Source organism: Peromyscus maniculatus, chromosome 9 (genome assembly GCF_049852395.1).
Source record: "Peromyscus maniculatus bairdii isolate BWxNUB_F1_BW_parent chromosome 9, HU_Pman_BW_mat_3.1, whole genome shotgun sequence".
NCBI classification, from domain to species: Eukaryota; Metazoa; Chordata; class Mammalia; order Rodentia; family Cricetidae; genus Peromyscus; species Peromyscus maniculatus.
In genome coordinates, this window is record NC_134860.1 from 11,914,242 (window position 1) to 11,928,014 (window position 13,773).

The following is a 13,773-nucleotide window of genomic DNA, read 5'->3' on the forward strand; positions in this document are numbered from 1 at the left end:
GTGGCTTGTAAGGACTGGGATTTGTCTTGGGCCCTGGAGGTGACAGTGTTCCATAGAGAGGCATAGAGTTTTCACTTCTAATACTCATGAGATATCATGAGTATTTCCTGATGCACCTAACAAAGACAGAGCCAAATGAGTTCATAATCCATCACAGGGTTGATGGAATGTCCTTCCTTCAGGACCACATGGAGGAGATGGCAGGCTGGAGCAAAGGGATACTATGATGGCAATTCCAGCCAGGTCGGGATTAGACGTGAGCTAACATGCAACAGTAAATGTGGAACAGGCATTTATTATACTACTGCTGTTTACAGGGGTCTCATGTGCATCAACCTTGTAAGCTTTATTGCCAACTTTATTGTGAGAATAAGGACAAAAATGCACTAGCTTCCAGGCATGGTGGCCACACCTGTGATCGTAGCTCTTGAGAGGCTGGGGCAGGAAGATCATCATGAATTTCAGGGCAGCCTGAGCTACATGGCGAGTCCCAGGCTACCCTGGAGTACAGGCATTAGCCATTGTGGCTTGATGATAAAATGCTTCCTATGGGCTCCTGAGCTTGAATGCTTGGTCCCAGTCAGTGCTGCTCTCTTGGGAGATTATAGAACTTTTAGGAGGTGAGGGTTCGCTACAGGAAGTGATTTAGTAGGGCGGCCATTGAGGGATATAGCCTGGCTCCATTTATAGCTCGTGTACTCCCTCTGCTTCCTAGATGGTGCCCCATGAAAGCATTTAAGCTCCTGCTGTCCCAGCCTGAGCTGCTCCAGCTCCCGAGGGCATCAGCTACCCTTCCTGATGCACTGAGCTCTCTGAGGCTGTGAGCCTAGATAAACCCTTCCTCTCTCAAGTTGCTTTGGCTTGATGTTTTGTCATAGTGATGAGAAAAGTCATTAATATAGTCATGGAAAAGCCTGGCAGTTTGGTAGATTAAGACACACACACACACACACACACACACACACACACACACACACATGCACACACACACACACACACACAAATGGGCACACATGCATACACACATGCATATGCACATGCATACACACATACACACATGCACAGAAACATATACATACATGCATTCACACACAAGCGCACAAGCACACACACATACACACCCACACACTGAACGACAGCCACATTTTCTATCAGGTTGATCTCAAGCATCTCCCTTCAGCTTGCCCTGCTGATGCTGAGTCTCAAAAAAACATGTCTTTAGAGTGGATGAATTCCTGGAGTGGCAAGCTCACTTCTAGAGAAGTCCAAAGGGCAGGCTGTGATTCTGGAAGGATGAACCTTGGCATGGATTTTCCCCGAACGTCAGACTGAGGAAATTTTGCTCATTGACCTTGTGTGTTTAGTTTTTGTGCTAGGCTTACCCTTCAGAATGTAAGGGGGTGTGTGAGATTAAAAGCAAAGGAAGGATGGGGGACTGCAGGTCTCAATGATCTAGGCAGAAGGTCTGCTCTAAGTCCTGAAGCGGCCTGCTTAGCTGTTGTCCATTTACTGTACTAAGTCACGCTTGTACTGATAATTGGGAATGTAATAATGAAAAGACATAAGGCCAAAAATCCATTGAAATGAATTTACAGATAGCCAAAGGCAGAAAGAACCTTATGCCAGCAGACAGATGCCAAGAGAAAACTGTCAAGTTGACTTTCGTTCTGAGTTTCCGAGGAGGCAATGCAAGAATAGAAGAGGACTGGACTCCTCGCCCTCCCTCTGTGCTTACCACAGAGAAGAGTGCCAGTCCATGGGGAGAGAGGTTACCACTTTTTATCTGTTTTTTATTTTTTATTTTAGGCTTTGGAGGCATTTATCACATGGGCTTCTAGATAAGGGACATGGAACAACATAATGGATAGTGTCTTTGCTTGCAGTTTTCCAAACAATGCAAATGTGATTTGTATGGCTGCTGTTTCTATCAGCCCTGGACGGAAGCCAAAGACATAAACAATGTGATATTTTAGTGCAGTGTGAGTTTTGCTGTGGAAAGCTGAAATGGTATCATCCATTGGAGTTTCCTGTGGATTTGGCTTGGCACAGTGTAGAGTTTAAATGTTTTAAAAGAAATTAAAATTTGGTGTTTCTTAGCCTTTCTAGCGAGCATTCACTTAATTTTTAATATGTAATTCCAACATCATCTGTCTAAAGAAACAGTGCCTGGCTAACTGAGGCCATGTTATGTGCCCTACTGTGTGCTCATATAAGGTCCTGTGCACCCTGACCCCAAAGTACCCCTCTTCATTATACTTATTTCTGTGTCTATGTCAGACATTTAGCTTTGAATGATAGGTATGATATCACTTCTATGACACATAGTAGGATTTCAAGGGTGTTAATTTGGCATTCAAACAAAGTCATGTGCAGAGAGATCAGATTTCTAGCTTTGGTACCAGATTGCCAGGTTCAAACTTGAGTCTTTTGGCTATAAAATGTTCCCTTTATGTTCATGTGTTTGAATACTTGGTCCTTGGCAGATTTCACTGCTTCAGGAAGTAACAGAGCTTTTAAGGGATGGGTGGGACCTGGATGGATGAAGTGGGCTGCTGAGTCGGGGAACCTTTAAGGCTAAATAGCAAGTCTGCTTCTGACCCTGTTCTCTCCGATTTCTGGTTTGCCAAGATGTGAGAATACCGCTTGCTCTTCATGTCATCGAGTTACCCACTGCCACGAATTTCTCATCATGCAAGACTGTGTCACTTCAAACCATGAGCTCAAATAAATCCTTTCTCTCCTAATTTACTTCTGGTTTTAGTTTTATTTATTGATTATTTAGCATATACAATATTAGGCAGGACTAATGATTTTTCAAGTGAAAATGGTTTTTGTTCATTTCCCTGTCCGCCCTTCTCCCCCATCACCCATGATAGCGCTGTCTCCTCTGACCTGCCCCATAGCCTCCTTTCTGCCCCCATGCCTCAGTACCTCTCCTCCGCTAGTACTCTCTTTTCTGGTTTTGTAGACTTTGCACATACTCACTCCCACTAATATACATACACATAGATGCTATAAGCGAATGTCTTCATTTTCTGTTTCTGTGATAAAATACACAGACAGGAGCAACTTAAGGGAGACATTGTTATTTTGGCTCTCCGCACCAGGGAAGTTATGGTAGCAGAAACTTGAGAAGACTAGTCACACTGTGTCCACAGTCAGGAAGCAGAGAATGGTTAATGCTTATGGGCAGCTCACTTTCTCCATTTTATACAGCACAGGATCCTAGCACAGGAATGGTGTCACACACACACTGTCTTCTCACCCGATTAACATGATCAACACTATCTCCCACAGGCATACCCTGGGTCCCCTTTCTTAGCTGATTCTAGGTCTCATCAGGTTTATAACTGAGATTGAAAATCACTTTTAGGATCCACATGTGAGAGAGGCCATAAGATTTTTATCTTCTGAGTCTGGGTTACCTCCCTTAAGTATAATGTTTTCTAGATCAGTCAATGTTCCTGAAGACTTCCTGATTCCAATTCCATTTTTCTTTACAGCTGAATAAAACTCTATTGTATCTATGTACAACATTTTCATTTATCTGTTGATGGACAGCTCTCTTATTGGAGGTGTTTTATCACAGTGATAAGAAAAGTAATACACAAAAACCCAGAACAGAAGTGGGTGTTATTTTTGTTGCTATGAAAAGACTTGCCATGGGGGCTCACAGGCCTTGAGTGGGTTGTGGATGAATGTGTTAGATTTCGGCATTGAGGGCTAAAGAAGCTCTAGAATCTTGCAAACAGAGCTCAATAGGTCATTTTGGCTAGAGTGAAGATCAGAATATTGTATTGACATTGGAGGGCAGGATTTGTGAGATTTCGAAGAGGAACAAGAGCTCTATCAGGAACTGGACTAGAGGCCTTCATAGCTACTTTTGGGAGAGCATCTAGCTATGTTCTGTCAAGGCTCTGAAATTTTGAGTGAGGCTGAGTTCAAAAGCGATGGGCTAAGATATTGGTGGAGGGAATTCCGTGACAGTGTGGCGGCATTCAGGAAGCAGCGTGGTTGCTGCTCACTAATCTTAGACTTACGGCAAGAGTGAGAACAGAAAGTTAACAGAAAGGTGAACTGTGAAATCTGACAAAGAAAGTATTGCTGAGAGCCAGTTTAATGTTGCAGGCCAACTGGGTACAGACAAAGGGGCTATAGTTGTAAAAGTGTCTGGAGCCATGGAAGAGAAAGCAGGTCCTTTGTACTTGGGCAATAGGGAAGGTGTCTTGAGGACAAGATCTTACCCACTGAAAGCTCCAGAGTTTAACAATGAAAACTCATTTGAGAAAAAATCCCGTTTAAAAGGAAAGTGCCTGTCAAAAGAGTATGGAAATTGCCTGGCACAGGAGTGGTGTCCTCCAACAGGACCATTGAATGAATTGTTTTACTAGATTTAGCTATTCGGGTGATTAGAGGCCTCCTGTGCTTTGGTAAATGGGAGCCAGATCACCTCTCAAGCGGGCAGCAGAACTTGTGATCATTGCCTATGTGGTACTGGTTTTACAGGCATGCAAAACGCCTGTGAAGGTCAAGGTTCCAAGGTCAAATAAATTTGGTCTGAGGTTCCAGATTGCTGCTGAGGCCAGACAGTATGTAGGAGTGTCAGATTTTCAGCACAGATATCCTAAGAGGGGCATGATGCTGTTAAAGTAGGGCCCAAGTTGTGATGTAGATCCCAGGACACTGAGGTGTCTGGTATATGGGATGTCCCCTGGGAAAAGCTGCAGGCACACTCAGTGGAGACAGCCTAAGAGAGACCATATGCGGCGCAGATAGCAGAGCTCTAGAAGCTGGGACCTCCGCCCCCTGGAGTCCACATGATGCTACCATAAGCCTCGATACTGTATGTGGAGATGAAGCCTTTGGTGTTGGTCCTATTTCTGGTTTCTTTTCCTTTTTTTTTTTTTTTGTTCAGTCTTTCTTATCTTCCTGTTCCTTATTTTTGAAGTATGTAGCATTATTTTTAATTTTGCAGGTGTTCGCAATTAAAGTAGTTCTTTGAGTCTCAGAAGAGACTTTGGGGTTTTGAATAGTATTGTTACTGTAAGACAGTGGGGGCTCTTGAAGTTGCACTGGATTTACTTTACATTATGAGATGTCTATGAGCCTTTAGGGCCAGGGATGGAACCTTATGGGTGGGATGGAAAAAGCCATTCCCCACCCCCATGCTCATGCGTTTGAAGATTTGGTTCCCATCTGGTAGCACTGTTTTGAGAAGTGGTTGATACGGGGCCTCTCTGGAAGCAGGGGGTCACTGGGGTGGGGAAGGGCATTCCCCTTTCTCTCTGCTTCCTGGTCTGCAGTATGTGAGTAAGCTGCTCCATACTCTCACGGCTTGAGTGCTGGCTGCTACTGTGTTTCCCTGCTCTGGTGGGTTAGATCCCCTCAAACCATGAGCCAAATTAAGCCTTCCTCTTTTGGTTGTTTCTTTCTGTCATTATGTGAAAAACAAACAAACAACCACAACAACAAAACCCGAAGAAAATAACTCGTTTACTACCTAATTCTGTGATGCTCGACAATGAGAGAGAACCTTTCTGGGTCTCCATTTATTCATCTGTAAGATGGGCTAGAAATAGCACCCATCTCCCTGGAGTGCTCAGGGGACTAAGGGATTGGCACATGCAACCCAGTGCAGTGTCTGGTATGTAGAAATTGCTGTCATGGTGGTCATAATTGACGACTTCAATCTTGCCAGGGTTAGTTAGTGTGCAGTAGGATAAGCTGTGGCCTATGTTGGAGCTGGCACACAGACGCTCATTATTCAAAATACGTTATGTGTTATGTGTGCAGGTTTATCAGACATGGGGGGCACCTAGAGGATAAGCTGAGCCTTGTGTGTGGACTGACTTTGTAGTTCTCTTCTGTTAAGAGGTGGAGGAATGTGTTCTCAGAGCCCCTGACTGTCTATATTAGAATGGGTTTATGGAGGGGTCTATGTAGTTCCCAGGTTAGAACTCTTGTCTCTGAGGCTTGTCAACTTTCAGATGGCCTCTTGTTGTGGCCTCAGTTCCCTTGGAATGTCAACAACATATTAGACTTTCTCTCCTGGCTCAGCCTCTTCTTTCCTGTTTGGCCTTCGTATCAGCAGTGCCATTTTTACTAACAGGGATGATGGTTCTCTGTTGGATGGCTACAGTGATTCAGCAAGGCTGTCTCTACAGGGTGCTTAGCTAGGACCCCTACATACAATGTTCTGTCCACACCTGCCTTTTTCTCATGTTAGAAGTCATCGTTGTGAGGGCAGGTTATCTAGCTTTGCTATAGAGTGCTTCCCCATCATAAACAAGCCCCAGAATTTTATTTCCAATATGATAAAAAAAAATTCATTTGTGAAAATAGGTAGGGAAGACTTACAGTTCCAGTGTTATTGTATTTAAACCAATCTTTCTAGGACTGATTGGTACTCACCAAACTTCCGGAGTTACAGGACTCTCTTGCAGTCTGCCTCTTTCCTGGGCCTATGGCACAGGACAGGTTGCCTGCTACTCAGAGTGTGGAGGCTTGATGAGGTCTGAGATGTTCTGACTAGCCTTCCAGATGCCTGTGCACATTCCAGACATGGTGGGCTTCTCAATGCCCTTTGGACACCAACTGCTCTTTTTCCCTGAAAGCCACAGAGGACTAGAAAGAGGTTAGAAGGCAAAATGAGCTGATTTTCATGACACTTGTGTTAGATGTGATATTTAGAGTGGCTTTGTTGAGTAGTTTTGTTCCAGGGATAGTAAATAAGGGTATGCACTCAAGAATATCCAGCCTTGGTCCCCAGTTTGCCTGGTGGCATCACTTGAGTGAGTTGACTGCCTTTGTGCTCCTAGTTTCTATAGTGTAAGGCTCTCCTAGTTTCTATTTTGGGCTTATTGTGGGCACATGGCTCAGCATGCCTTGTCTGTGTGCTTATCGTTACTTTGGGAAATTGGAGATGCCTTGCTCTTTCTTACCTTGTAGGATTTTCACAATATCTGTATTCTTTAAAAATCATTCCAATCTTCTTCCTCAGTCCAGCCTGTCACTTCCCTGAAGCCTTTCCCATTTTCATAGTCTGCTCTCAATTATTCCATTGCAGCCCCCACACAGCATCCCCCCTTCCACAGAACACTTGCACTATCTGTCCCTCCTCATTCGCCCCTCAACAGGACCCAGTCTGATTGAAGAAAGAGGCCATCTGCCACCTCTCTGCAGCCTCCTAACTCTCTGTTTAGAAGAGACAGGATACCTAGGGTCCCCTCCCTCTATATATGTTGAAGCATCCCAGGTCCTCTGTTCTGTAGATTTTTAAATCATTCATCCTTCTAGAGAGATGTATTGATCAAAGGGAGCCAGGATGTTTGAACTATGTCTTTGAACAGGCTGTTATAAATCCCCAGCCCCTGTGCCATCTATCTAACAAGGTGTCAGTCCTAAGGTTACTGATGGATCCTCCCCTCCTCTTACCGTGGATTGCCTGACATACGCTCATTTCAATGGGCTGTTCAATGAAGCTGTTGGATAAGAATCTGACATCCTTCCCCTCTAGGAGTGATAAACAGGCCTGAGCCCAGGATGGGTTTGTGGGCTTGATCAAGAATTCTCTAGGAAATTGTGTCTGTTCTGCTGCTGGATCCCGGGGAACACAGAGGCCCCTGGGCTCATGGCTGCAGATGAAAGCGAGGAGTCATCCTTCCCTCACTCCAATGTCTGGGTCAGTGGTTCCACCTTTTCAAGGCTCGGGAAAATGCATGCTTCTACGACATTTTGGAGTTGCATCTCAGCTGGTTTTCAGGGCATGGTGAGGAAAAACAGCATCCTTTTCAGTTTTAGCTTTGCTGCCAAGTTGCTGTCCTCCACGAGCCTGGCACAGACTATAGAGCAGCTGTATCCTTCCCATTTCTGACTTCTGTATACAGTTTGAACATACCTGACTCTCAAATCCCAAATTCTAAATGTTCTAAAATCCTACCTTTTGAGAGCACAGACAGCACATAAACCATGTAAAATATTCTAAATCCAAAAAGGCCCATAAATATGAAGGTCCTCAGGAATGCTCAGCCTGGGCCATGGGACATCCTTAGTAGCCAGTAACAGAACCCTGTTCTGTTTATCTTGAGCAAAAAGACATTTATTGACTTGTGATTAATGTCCTCATTTTTTTATGTTTTAATTAATTAAGTAAATCAGATTGACTGCCCATGTTTTTCTCTTCTCCCTCCCAGAACATTTTGAAAGCACAGTCAGTAGTTACGTTCTTGTGACTAGCAAGGTCAAAGGCACATAATAGTGGATGGGAACTTGAGGCCAGATTGACATTTTGACAAAGCAGAAAGTAAATGGAGGGCCAAGCATGGTGGCACATCAATTAGATAATATAATCTCAGCACTCCAGAGGCTCAGACAGGGGATCACTGTGATTTCAGATCAGTCTGGCCCACAGAGTAAGACCTGATCTTAAAACAGTAAAAGAATAAATCTTAGAACAGTGAAGAGAGTGGAGGGAAGCTCAGTTGATTTAGCAATGTGAAGATATGATAATGTAAATGCTTGATGATCAGATGCTTGGGGTGGGTGTAAATTGATTCTGCTTGTAAGCCTCTGAGATCCTCAGCACCAAGACCTCAGGAAGTGGGGGAAGTCAAGGACAAGAGCAAACAGGAAAGCAAGCATAGGTTTGCATATCAAAGGATGTGGCACACAAGCAGCTCTTGCTCATGCACTCTCAGAATGCTGGTAGCTGGAGTATACTTGTTATAGTGTGAATAAGTGCCCAGAAGTCCCCAGCCTCCAAAGAAGGGCCTATGTGGTACAAGGCCTTAGTCTCCAACCCATAGCGCTACTGTGAGAAGTGATAGAACCTGAAAAGGTAGGGTCTCATGGGAGGCCTTTAGGTCACTGGATGTGTGTTCCTGAGGCCAACTGGTAGACCCCAGCGCCTCTCTTTTCTTTTTCTTTTTGAGACAAGATCTTGCTCTGTCATCATGCCTGGCCTGGAATTCCCTATATAGCACATGCTTCCTTTGAACTGTGGCATCCTTATTCTTCTGCCTCCTGAGGGCTGCCATTACAGGTGTGAGTAACCACATCCGGCTCCTCTCTGACTACCATTTCTCAGACAAGAGGTGAATGGTTTTGCTGGACCAGGGATTCCTGCCATGATGCCCCAGTTAGCTCTAGGCCCATAGCAATGCGGCTAACTGATCATGGACTAAACTAAAACTGGAGGAAAACTAACCTTTTCTTCTTATCAGTGATAATCTGAGCACCTGTCATAGGTGAAGTAAGACGACTAACACAGCACCCGTCAGGATACTGAAGAAAACTTATCTGGGATAAAATAGCAGAATGTAGGGAAAGGACAATCATGTGCTGATATTGTGAAGAGGGTGTCTTTCAAGGCAAGGGGTACTGTTGTTTCCTTATGGTTTGAATGTATCTCTCAAAGCTGAACGTGCTAGAAGACTAAACCTTAGTGTGGCAATGGTGGGAGCTTGGGCCTGGTGGGAGAGATAAGATTGTAGGGGAGCATTATCTAAGGAAACTGGTAACTCCGTTTCATTCAGGACCATGGTTCATTAACGGGAGAGTAAATTATTGTAAAAAGAGCAAAGCCTAGCCCCTGAGTCTCTCACGCTGCCTTCCCTGACATGTATCGGCTTTTCTTACACACACTTCCACCATGACACCACTTGCCATTTTGTGTCTCACCCCAGGCCCCCGTCACAATAATTTCTGCATTCATCTTCAGAACTACAACCTTAACAAACTTCTTTTACTTATATATTAGTCAGCCTTAGGTATTTTCTTATAGGAAATAAACTAAGACAATTTACTGGCCACAAACTGCATCTCACGCCTTTCAAAGAACTTTTTAATGTCTTACTTTAAATATGGAAGATTACCTATAAACCATTATGTATTTTAGAAGTATCTCCTATGTGGAATAAAGAAGATAGTCAAATTGAGAAAAAGAATCCAGGATAAACTGACCAAAGTGAAAATTTCAAAAACTAGAAGTCAGGAACAAAATGCAGTAAAAAAGAAAGTATAAAATAGCAATCAAGGATATAAAATGATGAATAAAATGCACCCCCCAAAAGAACAGGGATGAGGTAATGGAAACTAAAATTGGGGTAAGTAAAACATAAAGGAAAAAAGTTGGAGCAGCAGAACAAAATTGGTAAAAGTTTGAGCCTTAAGTCTAGGGTTCAGCATTACTCTAGTAGGGATCCTAGAATGAGAACAGAAAGCCATGGAGAAAAGGAAACACAGGTATGAAATAATAAACAACAAAACTTAAGGACATGCATCTACAGACTAAACAGCCCTAGTAAACATTTTGTTCTTTGCCAAAGTAAACGAAACACCTCCACCCCTCCACCCCTCCACCCCTCCACCCCTCCACCCCTCCACCCTTCCACCCCTCCACCCCTCCACCCCGCCACTCGAGGATGCAGATTCACAAAGTGCAGAGGGAGGTAAGACATAAATGAGGAAGAGGAGGGTGATGAGGGCTTGAGGAGGAAGGAGGGCAACACAGAATGAGTGGGAATTAGACATTCTTGCTTGAGAGTCGTGCTAATGTTTGAAGACTTAATTTTAACCTACCTCATGCTAAGTGAATCTATCAATCCATACACTAACCACAATCCAACCATATAAAACTCAAAAAAATTGTATGAATGTACCTCTTAAAAGAAATTCCTATATGGCAGTCTTCAGAAAAATAATGTGCCAAAGAAAGGATTCAGTGTTAACAACTACAGATCCCAGCAGAGGAGTCTCAGGACAAACCTCTGACTTAGAGGCCAGCCGTGTATCTGGGAGGTGGGAAGTGAATGCTCTGATTGGCTCTTTCCAGGGCTGCTGGATATTAAAAGTCTACTTTATATGAGGCAGAAAACGTTTTGAAAAAGATATCATAGTGCTTATGCAAATAAATATAAATTTAATTATAAGTATAATTAAATAAATAAATATAAATATAATTAAAAAATAAAACAGATGTATAAGGACAAAATAGTCTGATCATACTCTACAACTGAGTTTAGTAGAGGATAGTGCCAGCATTACGAGGCAAAAGTTTAGTTATGTATCAAAGAGTCTTAATGAAATCCAGCTCACCTGTCACACAGTGGGCCTAGTGGCTCTTAGCAGGGTCATAGGGCCCACCCCAGTCCACACTGTCACCTTAGACTGTTTCTCCTAGTGGTTCTCAGCAGGTGCATATGAAAAAGAGGCTCTGTAGGCATCAGTAGCCTCTCCCCATTTCTCTCTCCAGCTCATTTGTCCTCTGCTCCACATCCCCCTCCTTAGGGGCCTGGACAATCACTTACCCACTTCTTACCTCTTTGTATTTGCTATTCTGCATATATTAACTTATATCTGAAGAAAATGGTATATTTTTGACCAATATATCCTGATACTTCTGGTAAATACACTTCTCTCAATTCTTCTCTCTCTCTCTCTGTCTCTGTCTCTCTCAAGTGTTTGATGTGTGTATGTACACAGGTATGTGTATGTGCCAGCACATGCATACATGGAGGCCAGAGGGCAGTGTTAACTATCTTCCTCTATTGCTCTCCACATTATTTCTTGAGGCAGGGTCTCTCACTGATTCAGCTAGACTGGCTGGCCAGTGAGCACCAGAATCCTTTGCCTCTGTATCTCAGCACTAGGACCTTGGGTACATGCTGACACCCCCGGGTTTTTACGTGACTTCTGAGGATCTGAGGTCAGGTCTTCAGCCTGGTGTAGCATACACTTTGCCCACTGAGCTGTCTGCCCAGTCCCTTTCTTCCTACTTCTGTGAAGCTAACTTTCTGAGCTTCCACATGAATGAGGTCAGTAGATCATTTCACCTCACATGTTCCCCAGGTTAATCTGTGTAGACACAAACTGAAGGTTCTGTTCTCCAAGGGTTGAATTGTATGTCATGGTGTGTATACACACTATTATCCATTCGTCTCCTGATTGACTTACATTGACTCCACATCTTGATGACTGTGAATAAGTGCTAGAATAAACACAGTAGTGCAGATTTAATTTAGAAATTCTGACATAACTTGATTGGAAATATTGGGAAGGGGAATGAAAAGGAAGATTTGTAGGAGAGATTTAAATCCTCATTATCATATCTGGAAGATAATAGATAATGCTAATGTCTAAAATGGACCAACTATGTACCACAGTATGAATATGATTATGTGTGGTTCAGAGATATGGAAATAAATCACAGAGGAATAGTTAAGAATTATAGTGTTTGTCTCTATAGAGCAGGACCAGGTGGCAGGCAGACCAGGAACTATCATTTGTCAGTAGCTAGCCTTTTTAAAATAAAAGAATTTCAAAAATACTAGCTCTGTAAAATTATGATTTAGTATAGAATAATAGGTTTATAAACCATTGTCTATAATTGTTACATTGTGCCTTGAAATTACTCAGTTTATTCTCACCTTAAAAACATTTGATTATATTCTTATTTAGCACATTGGTATTAAAATCTGATACTCAGATTTTAAAAAATAAGTGTTATTTTCCCTATTGTTGATACAAAGTTTTAAAACAGAGTTGGAGTTAGTAAATAAAAGGAATTTATTCAAATTATTGGGCAATAAACAAAGTGGGCCGAATGCTGGAAAAATGAGACCCAGAGGACTGTGGGATGCTGGATGGAGTGGACACAATTACGTCACCCCACATGTAGTCTGTATAACACAGTCTTAGTCTACTTGATGTTGCCACAATAATACCATGGACCAGGTAGTTGAAAGAAAAATAAATGTATTCTTCACAGCGTGGGCATGGGAATCTGAGATCAGGGGGCTTTGTAGTTAGTGTGGCACTTCATGCTGGGTTGTTCTTTGGCAGAAGAAGAGTTAGAAAATAGATAGAATGTGGGTAAAGAACCCACTTTCATTAGGATCCCACTTGCTGGATAATAACATGAATCTATTCATGAGGGCAGAGTGCCCATGAACACAGTCCTTTCTTGAGGGTCCATTTCTTCACACAGTTACACTGGAGATAAAGTTCCCTACAAAAGAGTGATGTGACATCTGCTCAAATCAAGGATTCTGATTTTAGGTAGCAAACCCTACGACTACTGTATACATACCCTCATGGCCACCCTTCCCTCTCTCCTCAGACCAGTGGTGGTCATTTACTGGGGATTTGTCCACAGAATCTGAGACTGCACTGAGATCCAGCCATCAAGTTAAAGAAAATGGAACCAAGGGGATTTGAAAACAAGAAAGGGAAGGAACAGCTTTCTGGTTGTTTTAAAACCTGCTTCTGACTGTGCACTGGGCTAGCCTCCATTACGTTTTTACAGGGTAAAGGCATGAGCAGGATCTGAGATGGTCTGAGAATTTAGATAGAACAGTGGGCTGATTTCAACAGGATGGCAGCCACGGTAATTGAGACGTCTTCTGTTCGGCCTGAGAACTTGCTGTTACCAGTATCGGTCATATAGGGGAAGTGTGTGTGCGTGTACACATGCTGTGGATAACCTATAAGTTAATAAAGACATCATCGGTGATTGAAAACGGTGTAGCTGGGTAGAAGGCCCCATCGCTAGGACTCTCTCTTGTGGCTTGGTGGCAGTGAACCAATAGTGACGAACCTGTGGGCTATAAAGGTGGTGGGGGAGGTGTGGCTTCTGCTCTCGTGTCATTCCCTGCTTGGTTCCCGGTTTTCATGGCCATAGTCCTACAGCTGGAACTGAATGTGTGTGGAAGACTGGGGATTCTGCAGAGGAAGGTGCCACGGTATCACGCGTCCCTATGGACCTTTATCCTTTGC

At 43.3% G+C, this 13,773-nt stretch overlaps 1 protein-coding gene and 1 long non-coding RNA gene across 3 annotated transcripts in view; both read left to right on the top strand.

The window, feature by feature from the left end:
* The window catches only part of LOC143267143 (uncharacterized), a 49,740-nt gene extending 46,992 nt beyond the window's left edge, over window positions 1–2,748 (top strand). Inside the window, exon 2 of the long non-coding RNA XR_013042055.1 lies at window positions 2,629–2,748. This is a non-coding gene — a long non-coding RNA (uncharacterized LOC143267143). The remainder of the gene's footprint in view (window positions 1–2,628) is intronic.
* The window catches only part of Grid1 (glutamate ionotropic receptor delta type subunit 1), a 721,704-nt gene that overhangs the window by 400,973 nt on the left and 306,958 nt on the right, over window positions 1–13,773 (top strand). The window lies entirely within an intron of this gene.